We start from the raw sequence: 26606 nt of genomic DNA on the forward strand, positions 1-26606 counted from the left end.
CTGGACATTTCTCAAAGCTACTGGAAGTTAATGGAACAAAGAAATCCATCCAACACAGCAAAAGAGGCAATGCGAAATAAAAGGCAGAATCTCAAAACAGAACAGTTCGTAAAGACGAATTTTAAATAGGCACCAGACTTACTCAGATGAAAATGCTCAAATTGAATGAAAGTTGCGTACATATCTGAGGATCACTCACGTAAATTGGCAGATTTTTCTGAGTTACCTACAGAGAGCACTGCCCAAATTCGTGACAGCAAGAAATCTGTTTCTGCGCAATAATCCAAATCTAGTATCATCTTTACTATCAAAGACTCTACTTGGCACAACAATGCAATAAAATAAAGATAAGGAGAGGTTGCTACAGTAGTAACAACTTCCAAGACTCAAATATAAAACAAAATAGTTGTAGTAAAATAAAAACATGGGTTATCTCCCAAGAAGTGCTTTCTTTATAGCCATTAAGATGGGCTCAGCAGTTTTAATGATGCACTCGTAAGAAATAGTAGTTGAAGCAAAAGAGAGCATCAAGAAGCAAATTCAAAACAAATTTAAGCCTAACCCACTTCCTATGAAAAGGAATCTTGTAAATAAACAAATTCATGAAGCATAATGCAACAAGCATAGAAGGATAAAACAAGTGTAACTTCAAAAATTTCAGCATATAGAGAGGTGTTTTAGTAACATGAAAACTTCTACAACCATATTTTCCTCTCTCATAATAACTTTCAGTAGCATCATGAACAAATTCAACAATATAACTATCACATAAAGCATTCTTATCATGAGTCTCATGCATAAAATTATTACTCTCCACATAAGCATAATCAATTTTATTAGTAATAGTGGGAGCAAATTCAACAAAGTAGCTATCATTATTATTCTCATCATCAAATATAGGAGGCATATTGTAATCATAATTAAAATTATCCTCCATAGTAGGCGGCACCAAAAGACCACTATCATTATAATCATCATATATGGGAGGCATATCATAATCAACATAAACTTTCTCCTCAATACCCGGAGGGCTAAAGAGATCATTTTCATCAAAACCGACCTCCCCAAGTTTAGCATTTTCTATATCATTATCAACAATGGTGTTCAAAGCGTTCATACTAATATTACTACCAGCATGCAAATAAGGTTCCATAGGTTTTTTAATTTTCGCATTAAACCATTCATGTCTTGACTCGGGAAATAGTACAAAAAGCTCACGAGATGTTTTCCATTATGCCTTACTAGTGTTTAACAAGAAAAAAAAGATGCAATTGCAGGATCTAAAGGAAATAGCTTCGAGCACACACACAATGGCAACGAAAAGTACTCGGCTACCCGGGACCGGAGTATGAGTGCCTTTTACCTTTCCTCCCCAGCAACGAGCGCGAGAAAAGTGCTTGATGTCTACGGGTGCTTCTATTCTTGTAGACAAGTGTTGGGCCTCCAAGAGCGAGAGGTTTGTAGAACAGCAACAAGTTTCCCTTAAGTGGATCACCCAAGGTTTATCGAACTCGGGGAGGAAGAGGTCAAAGATATCCCTCTCAAGCAACCCCGCAATCACGATACAAGAAGTCTCTTGTGTCCCCAACACACCTAATACACTTGTCAGATGTATAGGTGCACTAGTTCGGCGAAGAGATAGTGAAATACAAGTAGTATGGATGTATATGAGTGGTAATAAAAATCTGAATAAAATATGGCAGCGAGTAAACATGCAACAGAACAGTAAATAAACGGAGATTCGATGTTTGGAAACAAGGCCTAGGGATCATACTTTCACTAGTGGATACTCTCAACATTGATCACATAATAAAACCACTCTACACTCTTTTGTTAGGTGATGAACACCACTAATTGCGTAGGGCTACAAGAGCACCTCAATGCCGGAGTTAACAAGCTCCACAACATTCAATGTTCATATTTAAATAACCTTAGAGTGCATGATAGATCATTGCAATTACACCAAGTACTAACATAGCATGCACACTTGTCACCATCACACTATGAAGGAGGAATAGATCACATCAATACTATCATAGCAATAATTAACTTCATAATCTACAAGAGATTACAATCATAACCTACGCCAAGTACTACACGATGCACACACTGTCACCATTACACCGTGGAGGAGGAATAGTCTACTTTAATAACATCACTAGAGTAGCACATAGACGATATTCAACTAGATCACAAAGAGAGAGATGAACCACATAGCTACAGCAGAGCCCTCAGCCCCGGGGGTGAATTACTCCCTCCTCATCATGGAGACAGCGATGGCGGTGAAGATGGCTCCGGGGGCAATTCCCCGTCCCGGCAGGGTGCCGGAACAGAGACTTCTGTCCGCCGAATTGGAGTTTCGCGATGGCGGCGGCGTCCCTGGAGTCTTTCTAGAGTTTCGTCAATCCGTATCGCGTTTTTAGGTCGAAAGGGCTTATATAGGCGAAGAGGCGGAGTCGGAGGGGCCACGGGGCCTCCTCACACTAGGCCGGCGCGGCCAGGGTGGAGCCCGCGCGGCCCACACGTGTGGGGCCCCCAGGGCACCCCTCTGGTCCCCCTCTGACTTTCTGGAAGGTTCCGGGAAAAATAAGATGTTGGGTCTTCGTTTCGTCCAATTCCGAGAATATTGCCCGAACAGCCTTTCTGGAACCAAAAACAGCAGAAAACAGCAACTGGCCCTTCGGCATCTCGTCAATAGGTTAGTTCCGGAAAACGCATAATAATGACATATAATGTGTATAAAACATGTGTGTATCATCATAAAAGTAGCATGGAACATAAGAAATCATAGATACGTTTGAGACGTATCAATGCGTACAGTAGCAAGTTTTCCCTCAGAAAGAAACCAAGGTTTATCGAACCAGTAGGAGCCAAGAAGCACATTGAAGATTGATGGTGGCGGAGTGTAGTTCGGCGCAACACCAGGGATTCCGGTGCCAACGTGGAACCTGCACAACACAATCACAGAACTTTGCCCCAACGTGACAGTGAGGTTGTCAATCTCACCGGCTTGTCGTAAACAAAGGATTAAACGTATTGTGTGGAAGATGATGATTGTTTGCGAAGAACGAGTAAAGAACAATTGCAGTAGATTGTATTTCAGATGTAAAGAATAGGACCGGGGTCCACGAGATCACTAGCGGTGTCTCTCCCATAAGATAGCGAGATGTTGGGTGAACAAATTACGGTTGGGCAATTGACAAATAAAGAAGGCATAACAATGCACATACATATATCATGATGAGTACTATGAGATTTAATCGGGGCATTACGATAAAGTACATAGACCGCTATCCAAGCATGCATCTATGCCTAAAAAGTCCACTTTCGAGTTATCATCCGAACCCCTCCAGTATTAAGTTGTAAACAACAGACAATTGCATTAAGTATGGTGCGTAATGTAATCAACACAAATATCCTTAGACAAAGCATCGATGTTTTATCCCTAGTGGCAACAAGCACATCCACAACCTTAGAACTTTCATCACTGTCCCAGATTTAATGGAGGCATGAACCCACTATCGAGCATAAATACCCCCTCTTGGAGTCACAAGTATCAACTTGGCCAGATCCTCTACTAGCAACGGAGAGCATGCAAGAACATAAATAACATATATGATAGATTGATAATCAACTTGACATAGTATTCAATATTCATCGGATCCCAACAAACACAACATGAAGGATTACAAATAGATGATCTTGATCATGATAGGCAGCTCACAAGATCTAACATGATAGCACAATGAGGAGAAGACAACCATCTAGCTACTGCTATGGACCCATAGTCCAGGGGTGGACTACTCACACATCGATCCGGAGGCGATCATGGCGATGAAGAGACCTCCGGGAGATGATTCCCCTCTCCGGCAGGGTGCCGGAGGCGATCTCCCGAATCCCCCGAGATGGGATTGGCGGCGGCGGCGTCTCTGGAAGGTTTTCCGTATCGTGGCTCTCGGTACTGGGGGTTTCGCGACGAAGGCTTTAAGTAGGCGGAAGGGCAGGTCAAGGGGCGTCACGGGGGCCCACACAACAGGGCCGCGCGGGCCCCCTGTTGGCCGCGCCGCCCTATTGTGGCGGCGCCCCGTGGCCCCACTTCGTCTCATCTTCGGACTTCTGGAAGCTTCGTGCAAAAATAGGACCCTGGGCGTTGATTTCGTCCAATTCCAAGAATATTTCCTTACTAGGATTTCTGAAACCAAAAACAGCAGAAAACAGCAACTAGCTCTTCGGCATCTCGTCAATAGGTTAGTGCCGGAAAATGCATAATAATGACATATAATGTGTATAAAACATGTGAGTATCATCATAAAAGTAGCATGGAACGTAAGAAATTATAGATACGTTTGGGACGTATCAAGCATCCCCAAGCTTAGTTCCTACTCGCCCTCGAGTAGGTAAACGATAACAAAGATAATTTCTGAAGTGACATGCTATCATAATCTTGATCATACAATTGTAAAGCATATGAGATGAATGCAGCGATTCGAAGCAATGATGAAGATAATGAGTAAACAAATGAATCATATAGCAAAGACTTTTCATGAATAATACTTTCAAAACAAGCATCAATAAGACTTGCATAAGAGTTACTCATAAAGCAATAAATTCAAAGTAAAGGTATTGAAGCAACACAAAGGAAGATATAAGTTTCAGCGGTTGCTTTCAACTTCAACATATTTATCTCATGGATAATTGTCAACACAAAGCAATATAACAAGTGCAATAATTAAACATGTAAGAATCAATGCACACAGTTGATACAAGTGTTTGCTTCTGGGATAGAAAGAATAGGCAAACTGACTCAACAATAAAGTAGAAGATAGGCCCTTCACAGAGGGAAGCATTGATTACTATATTTGTGCTAGAGCTTTTCATTTTGAGAACGAGAAACAATTTTGTCAACGGTAGTAATAAAGCATATGTGTTATGTATAAGACATCCTATAAGTTGCAAGCCTCATGCATAGTATACCAATAGTGCTCGCACCTTGTCCTAATTAGCTTGGATTAACATAGATTATCATTGCATAGCATATGTTTCAACCAAGTGTCACAAAGGGGTACCTCTATGCCGCCTGTACAAAGGTCTAAGGAGAAAGCTCGCATTGGATTTCTCGCTTTTGATTATTCTCAACTTAGACATCCATACCGGGACAACATAGACAACAGATAATGGACTCCTCTTTAATGCATAAGCATTCAACAACAATTAATATTCTCATAAGAGATTGAGGATTAGTTGTCCACATCTGAAACTTCCACCATGAATCATGGCTTTAGTTAGCGGCCCAATGTTCTTCTCTAACAGTATGCATACTCAAACCATTTAATCATGAAAATCGCCCTTACTTCAGACAAGACGAACATGCATAGCAACTCACATGATATTCAACAAAGGTAAAGTTGATGGCGTCCCCAGAAACATGGTTACCGCTCAACAAGCAACTAATTAAGAAATAAGACACATAAGTACATATTCTTCACCACAATAGTTTTTAAGGCTATTTGTCCCATGAGCTATGTATTGCAAGGGCAAAGAATAGAAATTTAAAGGTAGCACTCAAGTAATTTACTTTGGAATGGCGGAGAAATACCATGTAGTAGGTAGGTATGGTGGACACAAATGGCATGGTTATTGGCTCAAGGATTTGGATGCACGAGAAGAATTCCTCTCAATACAAGGCTAGGCTAACAAGGTTGTTTGAAGCAAAGCTCACATATGAACATATTGTAACTATTATAAGACTTTATATTGTCTCCTTTTTGTTCAAACACCTCAACCAAAAAATATCTAGACTCTAGAGATCAATCATGCAAACCAAATTTTAACAAGCTCTATGTAGTTATTCATTAATGGGTACAAGGTACATGATGCAAGAGCTTAAACAAGATCTATATGAGCACAATAATTGCCAAGTATCAAATTATTCAAGACATTATACCATCTACCACATGCGGCATTTTCCGTTTCCAACCATATAACAATGAATGAAATAGTCCAACTTTCGCAATGAACATTAAAGATAAAGCTAAGAACACATGTGTTCATACGAAACAGCGGAGCGTGTCTCTCTCCCAAACAAAGAATGCCAGGATCCGATTTTATTCAAACAAAAACAAAAATAAAAACAAACAGACGCTCCAAGTAAAGCACATAAGATGTGACGGAATAAAAATATAGTTTCACTAGAGGAACCTGATAAGTTGTCGATGAAGAAGGGATGCCTTGGGCATACCCAAGCTTAGACGCTTGAGTCTTCTTAAAATATATGCAGGGATGAACCACGGGGGCATCCCCAAGCTTTGACTTTTCACTCTTCTTGATCATATTGTATCATCCTCCTCTCTTGACCCTTGAAAACTTCCTCCACACCAAACTCGAAACAAACTCATTAGAGGGTCAGTGCATAATTCATATATTCAGAGGTGACATAATCATTCTTAACACTTCTGGACATTGCACAAAGCTACTGAAAGTTAATGGAACAAAGAAATCCATCAAACATAGCAAAACAGGCAATGCGAAATAAAAGGCAGAATCTGTCAAAACAGAACAGTTCGTAAAGACGAATTTTAAAGTGGCACCAGACTTGCTCAGATGAAAATGCCCAAATTTAATGAAAGTTGCGCACATATCTGAGGATCACGCACGTAAATTGGCAGATTTTTTCAAATTTTCTATAGGGACTACTGCTCAAATTCGTGACAGCAAGAAATCTGTTCCTGCGCAGCAATCCAAATCTAGTATTGGCTTTACTATCAAAGACTTTACTTGGCACAACTATGCAATAAAATAAAGATAAGGAGAGGTTGCTACAGTAGTAACAATTTCCAAGACTCAAATATAAAATAAAGTGCAGAAGTAAAATAATGGGTTATCTCCCATAAGCGCTTTTCTTTAACGCCTTTCAGCTAGGCGCGTAAAGTGTGTATCAAGTATTATCAAGAGATGAAGCATCAACATTACCTCGGGCATTACGCCTACCTTTCTTATTCTTTTTCTTACCCTTTGATTTAGGGAATACATGTCTACCTCCTGGTGTAGAGGTGAATTCTAGGGTGCCTTCTCCCACATCTATGACTGCTCCCAATAGTTTCGGCGGGGATCTTCCGAGTGTGATTTGTCCTGTTCCTACACATTCAATAACAAGATAATCAGTGGATATTGTTCTTCCAAGAATGGTTGTATGCACACCCTCGGCTATTCCCTTAGGAATTATAATAGAGTTATCAATAAGAGTTATTCCTTCTCCCCCTTCAACGAGTCCCCAAAGTGTCAAAGATTCATAAATACTCTTAGCCATAAGGAAAAATTCAGACATAATATCACAGTTGGCATGAAAAGTTTTACCACCAATAACAATTTTAATAGTAGGGTCCCATATTGAAGGTTCAGAGTTCACCAAAACTTGATCAAGACGGTTACGAACATAACTATAATTTTTTTCCAAGCAAGATGCACTTGTCTCAAGAGTGTTTAATCTATTATAAATGCTAATAAGAGCTGAATCAAAGTTATTAGCTGAACTATGTGACATAGGCATCCCCAATGGGCCTGTCGAAGATAGTACCCGGGGTTTACTGATGGCCCACTACTCGAAGAATAAGAAGATTCGGAAGCCCAAGATATTGTTAAGGAAAGCTAGAGTTGTAATAGGAAGCAGTATTTGTAATCTTGCGGGAGGAGTTAGAAACCTTCCCGGATTCTGTAACTTGTACAATACGAATCCCTCGGCTCCACCTCCTATATAAGGGGGGGTCGAGGGACAAAGAAAGCACCGAATCATTGTTCCTCAAACCCTAGTTTCATAATCGTCGAGTACTTTTCGGCTGAAACCTTCGAGATCCACTTGCCCTCTACTTCCAACTAAACCCTAGTCTACAACTTGTAGGCATTGATAAGTTAATACCTTGTCAATTGGCGCCGTCTGTGGGAATTAGAGTCGTCAAGGATCCTATCTCGATGGCACGTTCAAGATCGTCGACTTCATCAACCGCAAACAACGCAATGGATCGAGGTAAACAGATCGCAACTGGTCTTGTCGAGTTTGTTCCTCACCCGCCCTCCCGTTTGGATGCATATGCATATCTGGAGGAGCCTATGGAGATGACGTTCGGAAGGTTTCACTTTCACGTCGAGAAAGAAGGATCGTATCGTGTCGAAATTCCGATTTCATCGGGATCGTCGGCGGTCGATTCCGATTTTTCAAGCTATACATCGTCAACCGAATCAGGAGAGGAAGAAACTTCGTCGTCACGCTTCATCAGCATTAGGGAAAGAGAATACTCGCCAAGATCTTCAACGACATATCGTTTGAGTCATCTGCGGACTCTTATATAAGCGATGGCTCAAGCAGTGTCGACAGTTACAACTTCATCGACAAATCTACCATAGTGGGCAAGGTCTTCACCAATCTTAATGATGGTGTCACCAAACCCGACATAGATCTGGATACAAAATATCATCAGATTTATGTTATCGGAGAGCCAAGCCGTGACCAGGAGGAAACATCTGAGGCTTTCGACGATTTGGGAAACCCATACGTCGATCCCTCTAATCTGCGACAAGGTCTAGGCAGTAAATACGTCGGACCTGAGCCTCGCGATAGAGTCCAGCTCCCGCAGGCAGCATGGGATAGAGCCGCAAGAGCTATGGATGGCTCAGAACCAATGGCTACAACAGCCACGCCAGCAGAGTTGCAAGCATATCAATATAGGCTCGCACGAGCCGCAAGGGAATTGCAAAAACAGACAGATGCTTTAAATAGAAGAAAGGAGGCAGCCTCTGCTTCAAGCAGGCGAAGAGCGGAGTTAAGTCGACAATGCGGAACTTCGGGAGATAGCCACAGAGAAGCTCGGAACAGAGCAAGATCAAGATTGCAACATATACCCGAAGGAGAAAGAGAGTACCTGGTTCAAAACCTCGACATGTCTTTTATGTCGATAGACACAAGAGGAAATATTATCCCCAAAACACCAGAAGCTGGGTATATGGCGACACAAGCCTTTATCCTTGCGTCTAGGCCACCTCCAGGAGACCCAAGAGAGGCACTATACAATATGGCAGTGGCAGGAGCCGAAGCCATGGGAACGGCCGTTTGCATCAACACCGCCAGAGGGAGCAGCAAGTCAAAATAGTCCACGACCTGCGGCAGCAGCAGCAGCAACTGTCGAAGGAACAAGTGGGGCAAGAGACACGACAACACAAGCAAGGGTGGACAGAGCACGGCAAGGCAGAAGGGAACATCGGCATTACCCAGAATTAAACGACGAGGATATGTGCGGTTTGCCGTGCTTCACAAGGAGAGTACGAAAAACTCGAGTCCCTTCGGGATTTAAGTTGTCTGATAATTTCAAGAAATTCGACGGCCTGCAAGATCCAGAGGACTGGCTAGTTGATTACCTCGAGACGGTGAAGCTAACTGGAGGAACCAGGGCAACAGCTATGCAAAGCATCCAAGTGCATTTAAGTGGAGCCGCACGATCTTGGTTCAAAAAGCTTCCTCCCGGGTCTATCGACAGTTGGGATAGCTTCGAGGACATATTCGTCAAGAATTTCAGGTCCACCTGCAAGAAACCCGCATCTCTAGAGGAATTACGGGCGTGTCGACAGAAGCCTGACGAGCCAATGAGAAAATATATCCAAAGGTGGAACATCATCAAAAACTCGGCAGAAAATATATCTGACGAGAGAGCAATAGATGCGTTTGTCGCAGGGATCAGGCGTGGAGATTTTGTCGAGGATTTGGGAAGGACCAATCCAAAGACAGTGTCCGCGTTAATGGAAATAGCAAACAGATGGGCAGATGGAGAAGATGCTGTCCACAACAAACGGCATAGGTCGCCAGAGGAAGACCGCGGTCGAAATTATCAACCAAGACGACGATTTCCTCGACGAGTACTCGAGCTATGATGCTCCGGGACAAATCTCGGCCGGTTTCCGAGCAAGTGCGGGAGGAAACAACGAGAGATGATTACCAGAGAAGTAATGAGCAACGAGGCGACAATAGAGATGAATCTCGAAACAATAGGCAAAACAGCGGGCCAAGGTTCCAGAGGCCTTTCGTGTCTCCCGAAGAAATGATGAACGGGCCGTGTCAAATGCACTTTTTCCTCGACAGCAACGGAAAAAGACAGTCGGGACATCTACAGAAGGATTGTCGTAATTTCCAAGCAATGCTAAGATATGCAGGGCATGCTAATGCACGAGGCGGCGCAAAGAAATCCTCGGGAACCCAGAAGTGAGGTTCACTTGCCACCTCCTCCCGCGATTACGGACGACAATCGACATCAGCTCAGAATAGCGGCGGCACCTGCACCACCACCTTACGTCGATCCTAATTCTAACGGAGCAGTCTCGATGATTCAGAAGGGAGGCCATCCAATAGAACTCAGAAAGTAATTTCGCGGCAGGTGTTCATGGCAGAGAAAATGCCTCCACCAACAGTCGAGTACCTTAATTGGTCAGGGAAAGATATTGGTTTCACTATAGCAGATCACCACAGCAAGTTCCTCGACCAGGGCAGTCAGCACTCATACTACCAGCGGTCATCGCAGGATTTGACGTATCTCGCGTATTTATAGATGGTGGCAGCATCTTAAACCTTATGTATGCAGATACATTAAGGAAGATGAACATATCTCTAGCAAACTTGAAGCCAACAGACACGAGATTTCACGGTATCACACCAGAGAAGCCAAGCTATCCACTGGGGAAGATTAATCTCGACGTTCAGTTTGGGACCCGAGAAAATTACAGAATCGACAAGTTGGAGTTTGAAGTTGTAGATTTCCCGTCACAATACCACGCTCTGTTGGGACGACCAGCATACGCTAGATTTATGGCGGTACCACATTATACGTACCTGTTGTGGAGGATGCCTGGACCTAAAGGACCAAATCACAGTCAAAGGAAGCTTCGCCCTAGCCGATAAATGTGACAAGAATTTTCATCGAATATCAAAAACTTTCGGGATGCAAGCTGAGTATTTGGCGTCAAGGCTCATGACTGACTACGACGTGCTGCCAGACGTTGGAAGGCCAAACAAAGAATCAACTTTCAACACTGAGAGAAATTCTAAGGAGGTGCAGATTCACCCGACGGATCCAAAAAAGACGACATCCATCGCAAACGACATGGACCTCGCATAGGAAAGCGCGCTCGTCGAGTTCCTCCGTGAGAACTGGAAAATCTTCGCATGGTGTCCAGCTGACATGCCAGGAGTACCCAGGGAACTTGCCGAGCACCACCTAAACTTGGATCCACTAGCGAGACCAATCAAACAACCTTTGCGACGTTTTTCGGAACCAAATCGCAAGGCTATGCTCTGTCGAAATTGATCGGCGAGAGAAGTTGGTTTTATCAAAGAACTGCATACAGAGGCCACATGGGTGGCAAACCCAGTGTTGGTGCCAAAGAAAAACACTAAAGTCCTTCGCATGTGCGTCGATTTTACGTGTCTCAATAAACATTGTCCAAAGGATCACTTTCCCCTCCCGAGGATCGACCAAATTATCGACTCCACGGCAGGATGTGAACGTCTTTCCTTCCTGGACGCGTATTCTGGTTATAACCAGATTAGATTAAAAGAAGAAGATGAAGTAAAAACAGCGTTCATCACACCTTACGGCGTGTTTTGCTACAGAACAATGCCTTTTGGTTTGAAAAACGCGGGAGCAACATATCAGAGGATGATGCAGAAGTGTTTGGCAACACAGATTGGAAAAAATGTGCAAGTATACATCGATGATGTAGTCATAACGTCAAAAAAGGGGACGACGCTGATCGAGGATCTCAAGGAAACTTTTGATAACCTCGACAAATTCTGCCTCAAGCTGAACCCGACGAAGTGCTCTTTCGGCGTCCCAGCAGGAGAACTTCTTGGGTTCCTAGTTTCAGCAAGAGGGATTGAAGCAAATCCGGACAAAATACAAGCCATCGTAACAATGAGGAAGCCAACCAAGTTGAAAGAAATACAGCAATTAGCCGGGCGAGTCGCAGCTTTGAGCAGATTCGTCGCCAGGCTGGGAGAAAAAGCACTATCGTTCTACGCCTTGATAAAGCAAGGGGAGAAATTCCAGTGGAACGAAGAAGCCGATAGAGCTTTCGAGGATCTGAAACGCACAATCTCGACACCACCTGTCCTGGTGGCGCCGAAGGAAAAGGAACCTCTCCTGCTGTACATCGCAGCCACACCCCAGGTGGTTAGCACGGTGCTAGTTGTCGAAAGAGAAGAAGAAGGAAAACTCCATGGAGTGCAAAGGCCGGTATATTTCATTAGTGAAGTTTTATCGCCTTCCAAACAGCGGTACCCGCAGTACCAGAAACTAGCATATGGAGTGATTACAACAGCAAGAAAGTTGCGCCACTATTTTTCGGCACACCCGATAATAGTAGTCAATGAAGCACCTCTCTCAAACATACTGAACAATCCAGAAGCTACAGGGCGTGTCTCCCTTTGGGGAATAGAACTTTCCCCTCGGGACATCACGTATGAAAAAAGAAAGGCAATCAAGTCGCAAGTTTTGCCAGATTTCATCGCAGTGTGGATGGAGCTACAAAACACGGGACCCCCAGATTTATCGAGAACTTGGACTATGAACTTTGACGGATCCAAGAGAGTAGAAGGAGCTGGCGCAGGAGTGATACTCATATCACCTGAAGGCGACAAGTTAAAATATGTCCTACGGATGATGTTCCCAAATGCATCCAACAATGAAGCAGAATACGAAGCCCTCATACACGGGATGAAGATGGCGAAAGCTTGCGGTGCAACTCGACTAAAAATATTTGGCGACTCACAATTGGTGGCTCAGCAAGTTATGAACCAATGTGATGCGATCAATGATAGCATGATAGCATACAAGGAGGTGTACAATGAGCTTGAGAAGCTGTTTGATGGATGCGAGGTAAATCACATCGAGTAGATTGAGCAATGATGAAGCCGACGTTCTCGCAAACATCGGGTCGCAGTGCCTTCCAATCCCGCCAGGCGTATTTTGGGAAGAAATAGCGGAGAGATCCACAAAGCCGAAGAAGGCGCAGAAAAAAGCAAAGGAAGAAAAAACTTCGGCGCCTCTTAAAGAAGCCGTGGAGGACGAAGAGGACCAAGAGCTTGTGATGATGGTAGAAGTTCCTTGGATGCAAGCGTACATATCGTATATCCTCAGGAAGGAAATACCCGACGATCCAGTTGCGGCAAGGCGAATTATTCGACGATCCAAAGCTTTCACGAGTGGTCAAAGGGGAGTTATACAAGCGAAGTATTTCAGGCGTCTTGCAAAGGTGCGTCACACCCGAAGAAGGAAGAATAATCCTATAGGATGTGCATGAAGGAATATGTGGTCACCACGCAAGCAGTCGAGCTATTGCAGCCAAGGTCTTTCGGGCAGGATTTTACTGGTTGACAGCAATCGAGGATGCAAAAGAGATAGTACGAACCTGCGACGCGTGCCAGAGATTTGCTGCAAAACCTCACTCTCCGGCGGCAGAACTGATGCCAATACCATTGTCGTGGCCCTTTGCCCAATGGGGGCTCGACATGGTAGGCAAGTTGCACAAAGCTTCGCCGAGAGGATATGAGTACCTCTTGGTTGCTATCGACAAATTCACCAAGTGGGTAGAAGCGAAGCCAATAAATTCGCCAGATGCAGCATCGGCAATAAAGTTTGTGAAAGGCCTCGTTTTTCGGTTCGGAGTGCCTCATAGCATTGTCACAGACAACGGCACTAACTTCACAGCTAAGGAGTTCAAAGCATATTGCGCAGAAGTAGGCATTAAATTGCACTTTGCGTCAGTAGGGCATCCACAAACCAATGGCCAAGTTGAAAAAGCCAATGGTATCATCTGCAACGGCATTAAAAAACGTCTGCTAGGACCGCTCGAAAAGGCTCGACATACCTAGCCAGAAGAATTGCCAAGTGTTTTGTGGAGCATCCGAATAACGCCAAATACGGCGACACAAGAAACTCCGTTTTTCCTCGTCCACGGAGCCAAAGCAGTATTACCAATTGAAATAGAGCACGATTCTCCAAGAGTAACAGAGTATGACGAGGAAACATCACGAAAAGCTCGGGAGGATGATATGGATGCACTCGATGAAGCTCGAGATGAAGTACTATCACGAGTTACCAAGTACCAGCAAGACCTGAAGAATTACCACAGTCGACGATTGCGGCCCAGATCTTTCCAGGTCGGTGATTTGGTCTTACGGCTCAACCAGCAAAGTACTGAAAAGCTCGAGTCACCATGGTTGGGACCTTACATCGTCACGGAAGTCATCGACGGAGGAGCGTACAGGATCAAGGACAAGAAAACAGGGGTCCCCGAGAAAAACCCCTGGAACGTGGCGAAGCTCAGGCGGTTTTACGCTTAGAGTCGAAATATAGTCCTCCTTTGTAAAAATACAATGTACTGAAACGCCCGCGAGTTTTCAGACGCACTCTTTTCCTTTTCGGGGCACCGAGTGGGGCCAGAAAGGTTTTTAATGAGGTGGGCTCGCGGTGCTGCAATATAATAAAGATAGTGAAGATATACTTCTTATTCTTCGACACGCTCGGGGGCTTAATGCCTTCACGTTGCAAAATATATACAATATAGATAATATAGACTTATCAAAATATTTCGCCTGGGTACAAGAACACCTCGCCAAATATAACATCGGAAGCTAACAATCATAAATATAGTGTACTCGTCAAAATTTTATTGCTTTGGTCTAAAAACCTCGCAACAAAAATATAGGACGTCACCACCAAGACACTCGGGGGCTCGTGCCCATCGACAGCAAAATATATATATCTTCTCGCAATAAAGAAAAAATCTTTGGGATAACAAAACAGCATAAGCTCCACCCAAAGGCTCGGGGGCTCGACGATCAAAAATAGAAACAATACATAAGTACAGAGTTGGCAGCTTTACAATATAGATCATGTTTACAAAGATATATCAACGGTGAAATTACAGCAAGAACAAAGGAGAACCCTCAATGGATACCCAGCACATGGTCTATGGTTATTCATTCATTTGGAAGGACGAGTACTATGCTCAGCATAACTACCCTTCACAAATAACTCAGCGTCCATCCGAAGAAGTTCATCCATCATATCTTCGGCTATGGGAGTCACCAGATCATCAATCTTGCTCATATTTCTTTTCTTCTTCGACATTTTAGCCAGGCACGTGGGAACTATTTGATTCATGGGCAATTTTGGATGGCAAATCTTTATCATCATCATAGCAAATCTTGCGCCAGCAGAGAGTTGAGCTCGCACAAAGCCATGGATTCGAGGAGCATCTCGAAATTTTTCCATTAATGCAGGAAGAGTTTCTGGCATCTTGTCGCGAGGAAACATGGTTCCATAAAATAAAAATAAAGTCTTCGTGCAGAAGTCAAGGAAGTCACGGACCTGAGCCGCGCGATCTTGGAATCCGACAATCTGGCGGGTACACTCAGGAGTAACCCAAAAGTTAGAACCATGTTGTGCAGCCGGCAGCAGTATCCAAAAATGAGCCTGATACAGCAAATAAATTGTCAAGGAAGGAAAAATAGCAAAGAACAACATCCAGCATGGTTATGAACAGGAAACATACCTGTCATGTCCAGGCTGGCGTCAATCATTAGCTGAAGCATATAATTTTCTCGAGAAGAAGCTTCGGCAGCCTCAGCAACAGCAGCATCCTTTGCAGCAATGGCTTCTTTTGCTTGTTGAAGAGCAATGTTCTCTCTATCGGATGCTTGTCTTGATTGTTCCATCATCGCAAGAGTTTGTTTCTTCATGGATTGGAGTTGTTGGCGCAGTTCTTGCAAATCTTGCGACAAATGTTGTCTTGAAGAACCTTCGATGAGGTTATCAGTGACTAGTGTTTTCTTCGAGAAGGAGGAAGCGGGAGAAGTATCGGCGAGAATGAGGATTGGCGGAGTAATTATCAAATACCAACCGGAAAAGAAAATTCCAATATCAAAGGATGGCACAAGACGAATTCCATTGATCTTCAAGAAATTTACATGGATATTACAAAGGAGTTCTTCAAAAGGACTACTAAGATAATTGTCGCCAAAGCTAATATGGCGACAATAGCTAAAGAAACAGAGAAAATAAAAAGAAGGGGCATTCAACTAGACCTCCGGCTTTGATGAGCTAGGAGTTTAAGATGGCTTGATCCCGAGATAGGACAGGATTTTCTTCGTGTTGGGCTTTGCTGCCTTGATCAACGATCTCCATTTTGTTTGCTCTATCTGTTCTGTGTCGCCTACTTTCACCCAGTCGATAGTTTGTTGGCTATCAGCGACCAAGGCAACAGTGCTTTCGACAGCAACCTTCATGTTCTCCTGGCGCATCTTCAGCCCAAGATCTTCTGGTGGGTTGAAGTCCTTGGCAAGAGCAAGGAAAGTCTTGGGTTCCGTTTTCTTCGGGAAGAAAAAGGGGAACAGCCGTGACAATCCTGCGTCGGCCTGTTCAATGCCTTCGCGAACTTCGGTACCATGAAACTCAAGGACAGCGAGCGCATCAAGAAGAGGATCGTTGTCAGGATCTTCAAGCTCGAATTCTTGGTTTGTTCTACCTGTCGCAAAAATATATGTTGGTCGACAGTAAGTAAAGCACAAAATAAAAAAATATAGAGAGAGAGCTGGAATGGATTGACAAAATTACCGACAAAGCGCCGGTTCTGCGCGTTCAAGCGCTTGATAATCGCCTTTTCGCGAGTAGCCTGCGCAGCTTTGTGCTCGTTCAAAGCAGTTTCGGCATCATCAAGCCTTTTTGAAGATCTTTGACACCATCAACTTCTGCCTTGGCTTTATCAGCCTCTGCTTTAGCATGGCCAGCATCAAGTTCAGCTTTCTTGCGAGCCGCTTCACTTTTCTCTAAATTCTGAGTAAGCGTGTCGACAAGCTTGTTGGCTTCTGCAAGTTTATCTGCCAAAATAGTCAAGGATCGTCAAAATTGCAACAAAACAGGAGCAAAAAGTTATAAACAAGAGCCAGCAAAGAATTATTACCTTCAGTCTTGCTGGCATACTCACGGTACCCGATGAATTGGGCACCGATGCGAATAAGCTCTTTGATCATAGGCTGTCAAGGAAGAATAAAGAAAGAAAATGTCGGTATGAAAAATATGATGGCATAAAGAAGCAAACAGAGGAAATATAGACAGTGACAAGAAAAATAAAGAACTTACATCGTCCAGGAGAGGGTTAGAGGAGCTACTCAATTGGAGGGTAGGCTCCGGGATTGTTTCAATCCTTGTCCTTTTCGGAGAAGGAACAAGGGGGCTTGAAGGAGGAGTAGGAGCGCCGACGTTTTGTTGAGGAGGCGAGGATTCTTCCCCTTCAACTGGCGTCTCCGAAATAATTAGAGTATGTGACGTACTCGTTCGAGCAGCCACATCAAAAGCTGGTACTTCTCCCTCATCATCACTGCGATTAAATGTTGATAGCATAAAAAGCAAGATAGACAAAAATCTTCGAGTACAAAAATAAAAAAAAGTGACTTACGAACTGATGAGGGCCTCGAGGTATGGATCATAAGTTGCCTTCTGACGTGAAGGAGCAACTTCTTCGGCCTTGGAGGTGCCGGAATCTTCGACATCATTCCTTTTCCTTTTGTTCTTGGGAGAAACGGCAGGAGGAGGAGATTGTGCCGATGCAGTGCCTTCAGAGGCAGCCTCCTTTTCAGAAGATCCCGCAGATTTGTGAGAATCTGCGGGTTCATTCACAAAAGAGGGGGCATCTTGGTTGTCGTCGGCGACAACGGCCCTTTCCTCGACTTCTCCACCTTCAGGAAGGGGAGGAAGCGAGACAAGATTGGGATGGTTCTGTACAAAAATAGGGGAAGATGTCAAAAAAGGAGTTACAAAAGATAGCGAGGCAATAACAAATCAATCAACAAAGTTTACCTTGGGAAGCGCATTGGTGGCGCTGTACGGCTTTACACGACAAGAAGAAGGGACAGGATCTTTTTTGCTGAGAGAGGAGATTTTTCGGACAAGTTTCTCTAAGTCCTTGACCTCCAAATCTGCTGACAACCGATCTGCGTCCTTGTCGTCAGCATACTTCCAGAGAGGGTATTTGCGAGCCTGAAGAGGCTGCACTCTAGTTCTAAGAAAATATGATGTGATTTGGATACCTGACAACTCTTTGCCGCGAGTATTTTTGCAACTCACGGATGCGAGTCATCAAGGCCTCTGTCGATGTTTTTTCTTCCTCGGTAGCCTCTGCATCCCAGGAGCGGCGGCGAAGGATTTTCTCGGCACCATCGAAAGGAGGGATGTTGTCTTCGGCACATCCATGGTTTTCCTCCTGAATGTACAACCACTTCTTGCGCCACCCTTGAACTGAGTCAGGGAGTTTGACGTCGAAGTAATCGACTGTGGGGCGAACGGAAATAACAACGCCGCCTATATTATAGGCGACATTGGGAGAACCATTGCGGCGACAAAAGAAAATGCGCTTCCATAGCGCCCAGTTAGGCTGGACGCCAAGGAAGGCCTCACAAAGGGTGATAAAAATGGAGATATGGAGGATAGAATTGGGCGTGAGGTGGTGAAGTTGAAGGCCATAAACAAAAAGCAATCCGCGGAGGAAAGGATGAATGGGGGCGGAAAGACCGCGGATGAGATGGTCGATGAAACTTACCCGATACCCCATTGGAGGGGTTGGGTAGCTTTCTTCACTAGGGAAGCACAACGCCTTGGGCTTCTTGTTAATCCCTAGCTTCTTCAAGAGATTGATGTCCTGGGTGAAAATTTTGGACCTTTCCCACTCCGCGCTTCCCAGATCTGCGGCAGCCATTGACAATTCAGGCGTGCTGTGCTTGATCAACCGACGCAGTGGCATCAACAATGGCGCAGGAATGCAGCTTGGAGAAGATGAGCTTAGGAAGTTGTGGGGCGCAGGAGGAGGTTTTGCAGAGGAGAGCAGGAGAACGGCGCGAGCGGAAGTGCTCGAGGAAGAAGAAGGAGATCTTATATAGAGGTGCGGCGAAGCGGCGGACCGTAGGATGGAAAAAGTGTGCGGCAGATGATAGCCACGTGGAAACAAGGGTAAAAAAGTATTTTAACACTGGAGAAGTTACGGTACGTGCGCCAGGAAAAGCGGAGAACGTGTGTCCCCCACTTACACGACGTGTCAAGATGATGGATAATTTGGGCCCGCAGGGCAGCGGGAGAAAACTTCTCGCGATTTCTGGACTTACAATCGTGGCTATCGTCAGCGATAACGTCACCTTGGCAGAAAGAAAAATTCGACTCAACAGTTACATCAAAAGGCGACATGCAACAATATTGGAGAGCCTTTGATCAAATACAAGTTTTTGGTCAAATGCTCGGGGGCTACTTTGGAAAAATGAAAAGATCACGAAAGAACAAAATAGAAATGGCGTGAGCCTATGATCAAATACAAATATTTGTTCATAGCCTCGGGGGCTACTCCCATCGGGAGCGCTGTTCGCGCACCCGAGAAAATTATAAACCGTCGGGAGAGAAAGAAAATATAGCGGCATAAGGCGTGGAGCCTACAACCAAGCACAAGTCCTTGGCTGTAGCCTCGGGGGCTACTCCCATCGGGAACGCTGTTCGCGTGCCCGATGAAATTATAAAAAAGAAAGAAAGAATGAAAAGAAGAAACATAGAAAAGCAAAAGAGTATATTTCGAGTTATAAATAACTCTGCAAATACTCCCATCGGGAGAGCAATATAAGTCATCTTTGACTCAATAAAATGTGCCATTCCAACAACCGAATAAGCACTCGACAATATATTCTCAGAACGCCAAAGTTGCGATCAATTTCTGAATGCCGCAAAACTTTGCGAAGGTAAGACCCCAGATCCGTTCGTGAGGCGTGGCGCCGTCTCGACGTCGGTTTGCTACTTTTATCCGTATCAACGGATACGAAGAAAAATCCTAACGGACGCGTTAGGTACCCGATAAATATGACCGGGACTCGACGGAATGGTAAGACCTTAAGCGGCGCCTGTCGAAGTTTACACCAGTATCCCGAGATCATGTCCAGGGACGTGATTTTGAAGTAGGTTTTTGCGGATTGCCACTAGAGCAGTTAACTAGTACCTGATCCGTCAGATGAACTAGCCCCAACTACCATTATCCCTGAACAATATAAAAACTTATGTGAAGAAATATAGAAAGGTTTTAAGTTGTCGAGTAAAAATAAACAGCGGAGATTTTCCCTGACTCTGCGATTCAAGCAAAATCTCGGGGGCTACTGACATAGGCATCCCCAATGGGCCTGCCGAAGATAGTACCCGGGGTTCATCGAAGGCCCACTACTCGAAGAATAAGAAGATTCGGAAGCCCAAGATATTGTTAAGGAAAGCTAGAGTTGTAATAGGAAGCAGTATTTGTAATCTTGCGGGAGGAGTTAGAAACCTTCCCGGATTCTGTAACTTGTACAATACGAATCCCTCGGCTCCACCTCCTATATAAGGGGGGGTCGAGGGACAAAGAAAGCACTGAATCATTGTTCCTCAAACCCTAGTTTCATAATCGTCGAGTACTTTTTGGCTGAAACCTTCGAGATCCACTTGCCCTCTACTTCCAACTAAACCCTAGTCTACAACTTGTAGGCATTGATAAGTTAATACCTTGTCACTATGTGATGCAACCAATTTTTTTATGGCATTAAAAGCTTGATCCCCATCGCAATGAAGGAAATCTCCTCCCACTACAGCATCCAAGGCATATCTATAGCGAATCATAAGCCCAAAATAAAAGTTACTAAGGAGCAAACTTAGAGTCATTTGAGGTTCATCTTTACGATAAGAATCAAAAATTCTGGACCAAGCATCTTTAAAACTCTCCTCATCCCCTTGTTTAAAAGTGAAGACTAATTCCTCAGGTGAAGAAGTAACAGGTGCAGAGCTAGACATGATAACAAAAGTAAAATGCAAGTAACTAATTTTTTTGTGTTTTTAATATGGAGAACAAGACAGTAAATAAAGTAAAACTAGCAACTAATTTTTTTGTGTTTTTGACATAGAGAACAAACAAAGCAGTAAATAAAGTAAAGCAAGACAAAAACAAAGTAAAGAGATTGGATGTGGAAGACTCCCCTTGCAGCGTGTCTTGATCTCCCCGGCAACGGCGCCAGAAAAAGAGCTTGATGCGTGCAGTCGACACGTCCGTTGGGAACCCCAAGAGGAAGGTGTGATGCGTACGGTAGCAAGTTTTCCCTCGGAAAGAAACCAAGGTTTATCGAACCGGTAGGAGCCAAGAAGCACGTTGAAGGTTGATGGTGGCGGAGTGTAGTGCGGCGCAACACCGGGGATTCCGGCGCCAACGTGGAACCCGCACAACACAATCACGGAACTTTGCCCCAACGTGACGGTGAGGTTGTCAATCTCACCGGCTTGCTCGTAAACAAAGGATTAAACGTATTGTGTGGAAGATGATGATTGTTTGCGAAGAACGAGTAAAGAACAATTGCGGTAGATTGTATTTCAGATGTAAAGAATAGGACCGGGGTCCACGAGATCACTAGCGGTGTCTCTCCCATAAGATAGCAGTATGTTTGGTGAACAAATTACGGTTGGGCAATTGACAAATAAAGAAGGCATAACAATGCACATACATATATCATGATGAGTACTATGAGATTTAATCGGGGCATTACGACAAAGTACATAGACCGCTATCCAGCATGCATCTATGCCTAAAAAGTCCACTTTCGAGGTTATCATCCGAACCCCTCCGAGTATTAAGTTGTAAACAACGAGACAATTGCATTAAGTATGGTGCGTAATGTAATCAACACAAATATCCTTAGACAAAGCATCGATGTTTTATCCCTAGTGGCAACAGCACATCCACAACCTTAGAACTTTACTGTCATCGTCCCGCATTTAATGGAGGCATGAACCCACTATCGAGCATAAATACCCCCTCTTGGAGTCACAAGTATCAACTTGGCCGAGCCTCTACTAGCAACGGAGAGCATGCAAGAACATAAATAACATATATGATAGATTGATAATCAACTTGACATAGTATTCAATATTCATCGGATCCCAACAAACACAACATGAAGGATTACAAATAGATGATCTTGATCATGATAGGCAGCTCACAAGATCTAACATGATAGCACAATGAGGAGAAGACAACCATCTAGCTACTGCTATGGACCCATAGTCCAGGGGTGGACTACTCACACATCGATCCGGAGGCGATCATGGCGATGAAGAGACCTCCGGGAGATGATTCCCCTCTCCGGCAGGGTGCCGGAGCGATCTCCTGAATCCCCCGAGATGGGATTGGCGGCGGCGGCGTCTCTGGAAGGTTTTCCGTATCGTGGCTCTCGGTACTGGGGGTTTCGCGACGAAGGCTTTAAGTAGGCGGAAGGGCAGGTCAAGGGGCGTCACGGGGGCCCACACAACAGGGCCGCGCGGCCCCCCTGTTGGCCGCACCGCCCTATTGTGGTGGCGCCCCGTGGCCCCACTTCGTCTCCTCTTCGGACTTCTGGAAGCTTCGTGCAAAAATAGGACCCTGGGCGTTGATTTCGTCCAATTCCGAGAATATTTCCTTACTAGTATTTCTGAAACCAAAAACAGCAGAAAACAGCAACTGGCTCTTCGGCATCTCGTCAATAGGTTAGTGCCGGAAAATGCATAATAATGACATATAATGTGTATAAAACATGTTAGTATCATCATAAAAGTAGCATGGAATGTAAGAAATTATAGATACGTTTGGGACGTATCACACGGGCGCAGGAGCTTGTTGGTTGCAATGGAAGCTTTGGAGACAGAAAGGATAGGAGTGCGGCGCAGCGAAGGGGATTATTGAGGAAGAAGATGGTTATTTATAGCGAGCCACTAACCCACTGTGTCGTTGGATGATTGAAAAATGGATTCAATGCCTTAGTTTCCATGGGTAAAATGGACATTTTACTGCGAAGTAACTAGACAGGCGCTACAGCGCGCGTGCCAGAGAAAGCGGAGGACGTGTGTCCCCACCTGTGTAACGTGTCACGTGACGCAGTATTAAGGACCCACGGGTCAGTGACAGGACAGGACCCGCACCTTCCCAATACAGCGATCGTGGCTATCGTCAGTGTTGATGTCACTATAAAGAAAATTTTCGGCTATAGTGCTTGGAGGTTTGGCGACAGAGAAGTATTATTGGTAATTTTGGAAGCTTTTGATCAAATACAAGTTTTTGCTCAAATGCTCGGGGGCTACTTTTATAAGTAGTTTGATATGAAGATGATTCAAAAAAGACAAACATGAGCCTACAACCAAGTATAAAAACTCGACTGTAGCCTCGGGGGCTACTCCCATCGGGAGCGCTGGTCGCGCACCCGATAAAGATGGAAATACTGGAAAAAGTTGACAATATAGCGACAAAGATACTAAAAAGGTGAGCCTACAACCAAGTACAAGCATTTGGCTGTAGCCTCGGGGGATACTCCCATCGGGAACGCTGTTCGCGTACCCGATGAAATTGAAGAAGTCATGATGAGCATATTTCGAGTTATGATATAACTCTTCATATACTCCCATCGGGAGGACAAGGTAAAAAATATATAAGTCATCATATGACTCGAACAAATGTGCTACTCCAGCAGCCGAAAAAGTCACTCGACAATATATTCTCAGAGCGCCTCAGTCGCGATTTAATCTCTGAATGCGCAACACTTTGCGAAGGTAAGACCCCAGGATCCATCCTGGGCGGCGTGGCATCGCACCCGAATGCGCTCAGCTACTTTTTTCCGTATCAACAGATGCGAAGAAAAATTCTAACGGACGCGCTAGGTACCCGATAAAACATGACTATAATTCGGCATATGGTAAGACCTTAAACGGCACATGTCAAATTACGCCAGTATACGGAGATCATGTCCAGGGACTTGATCTTGAAGTAGGTATTTGCGGGATTGCCACGAGAGCAGTTAACTGGTACCTGATCCGTCAGATGAACCAGCCCCAATTATCGTTATCCCTGTACAATATATGATTATCTTATGAAAGTCATTTAGTAACTCGAAGAAATCAGGTGTTAATTGTAATGATGGAGATTTTCCCTGATTCTTCGATTCAAGCAAAATCTCAGGGGCTACTGACATAGGAATCCCCAATGGGCCTGCCGAAGATGGTACCCGGGGTTTACTGAAGGCCCACGACCCGAAGTTTTATGAAGCCCAGTTAAGAGATAGTTTGGAAAGATAGAGTTGTATTAGGAATAATGACTTGTAACGATTACGGGACGAACTCAAAGAGTCTCCCGGTCTTTGTAACTTGTACATCATGAAGCCCTCGACTCCGCCTCCTATATAAGGGGGAGTCGAGGGAGAAAGAGGGGATCGATTTCATTGTCAACGTAACCCTAGTTTTCTAGCAGTCGAGTACTTTTCCGGCTGAACCCTCGAGATCTACTTGCCCTCTACTTCCCTGAAAACCCTAGTCTACAATCCGTAGGCATTGACAAGTCGATACTTTCTCGCGAACACTTTTGTTGTTGTTTGCCCTCTATCTTGTGTGTTTTGAATGCAACTAACACAGACTAACGCTATTCAGCAGAATGTCTCTGGTGTCTCATTTTTGTGTAGAAATCCAACTTTCAGGAAAATTCCCGGAAAATATCGCAACTTATATTTCACCCGAAGACTCACGGAGCCAGAAGACGAGACGGAGGGGGAGCACGAGGGGCCCACACCTGCCTTATGCGCGGGCCAGGATTGGTCGCGCCTAAGGGTGGTCTGGCCGCCTCGGCCACCCACTCGGCCTCTCCTCCCGACTATATTAAGCCTCCTAACCTGAAAATCGAGGGGGGTTCGACGTTTTTCCAGAAAGAGTTCCGCTGCTCCGCCACCACCAGAAACCCCAATCTGGGACCAGAAACTCCATTCTGTCACTCTACTAGGAGGAGATCATCGTCATCGCTATCACCGACGCCTCTCCATCAACCATCCATGATTCACCCATCCATGTGTGAGTAATTCCCCGTTGTAGGTTGTAGGGGATGGTAGGGATTGGATGATATTGTTCATGTAATATATAGCTATAGGATTGTTATGGGCATAGTGCCTAGTATCCGTTGTTAGTATTTTTGACATTGTTGCAACTTGTTATGTGTAATGCTTGTCACTTTGGGCCCAAGTTCCATGATCTCAGATCTGAACATGATTCATGATGATAATTATTGTTTTTGATCATACCTGCAAGTTGTATACACATATTGTTGTCCGAAACCCGAGCCCCAAAGTGACAATAATTGGGATAACCGGAGGGGGTGGCTATAATGTGAGGATCACATGTGTTCACGGAGTGTTAAAGCTTTGCTCCGGTACTCTATTAAAAAGAGTACCTTAATTACCAGTAGTTTCCCTTGAGTCCCCGCTGCAACGGGCTGGTAGGACAAAAGATGTCGTGCAAGTTTCTCATTGCGAGCACACACGACTAAATAGGAACACATGCATATGGTTATTTTATACTAGGATGCTTTTATCATTATTACTTGCAATGCCCAAGTCTTTCTATTATATGAATTATCTTATTCATGCAGCGCCTGTTTGTCCATCCCTGTGCCTACATTATTTTAATCCTCCTGTCTATTGCAATCATCGCTACTGCTGTTTTCATTTCATTACTGATGTTACTTCACTACTACCACTGCTATAAAACTGTTACTACTGATAAACTGTTGCGAGCAAGTCTATTTTCATGTGCAGGTGAATTGACAACTCATCTGTTAAAGCTTATAAATATTCTTTGGCTCCCCTTGTGTCGAATCAATAAATTTGTGTTTTACTTCCCTCGAAGACTGTTCCGATCCCCTATAGTTGTGGGTCATCAGGTGGCTACTAATGTGAGCATACCTTATTGAGTACCCGTTATTACCATAGCTCGTTACATACAACTGGAGACCCATGCATGAAGCCCACGATAAGAAACATTGTTCATATAAACTCCGGAGGTTCAGGAGCTAGACGTGGAGACCAAGGAAAGTTCATTCAAGGAAGAAACTTATTTGCGCACGACTCAAATAACGCGGCACCTAAGAGCTGGCCTTTTATATAAAGGCCAAGAGGGGCCTCCGAGCAAGGCTAATTAAGCAATCTCAGGACACAACATCACACAATACAAACCCTAACCTAGCTAGACCGTAGCCAATCTCAGCGACTTTGTAATATCACCATCAATACAAACTACAAGCAGCATGCAATGTTTCTCCTCTGGAGGCCTGAAGCTAGGTAAAACCCTAATTGTCCCCTATGTCTTGTGTTTGTACATCGCCAAAACCACCATCATGTTGCATTACTTAAACCCAGGTCCATCATGTGTGGGCATTTCCATGGTTACCCCATGTCACTGCCAACATCCACTTCCGATTTGCCCCATCTTCACAGTCATCAACCACCAAGGGGGTCGCCTCCTCATATGTGATGTCAAGCTTTCCCAGGTCTTCCTCTTGTTTTTCCCTTGCCTCCCTGGGCTACAAGGCTTCCTTCTCCTTCCCCTTGCCTTGATCGGACGTGGCCATGTCTCTTCGATGATCTTCAAGTCGCCCTACCGATAAGATCAGCGTGCGTTGCCAAGGTCAGCGGACCCCAATCACATCTGAGAGAGAGGCTCCGAGAGTTACGAGAAAAGATT

The sequence above is a fragment of the Lolium rigidum genome, chromosome 6 (assembly GCF_022539505.1).
Source record: "Lolium rigidum isolate FL_2022 chromosome 6, APGP_CSIRO_Lrig_0.1, whole genome shotgun sequence".
Taxonomy (NCBI): Eukaryota; Viridiplantae; Streptophyta; class Magnoliopsida; order Poales; family Poaceae; genus Lolium; species Lolium rigidum.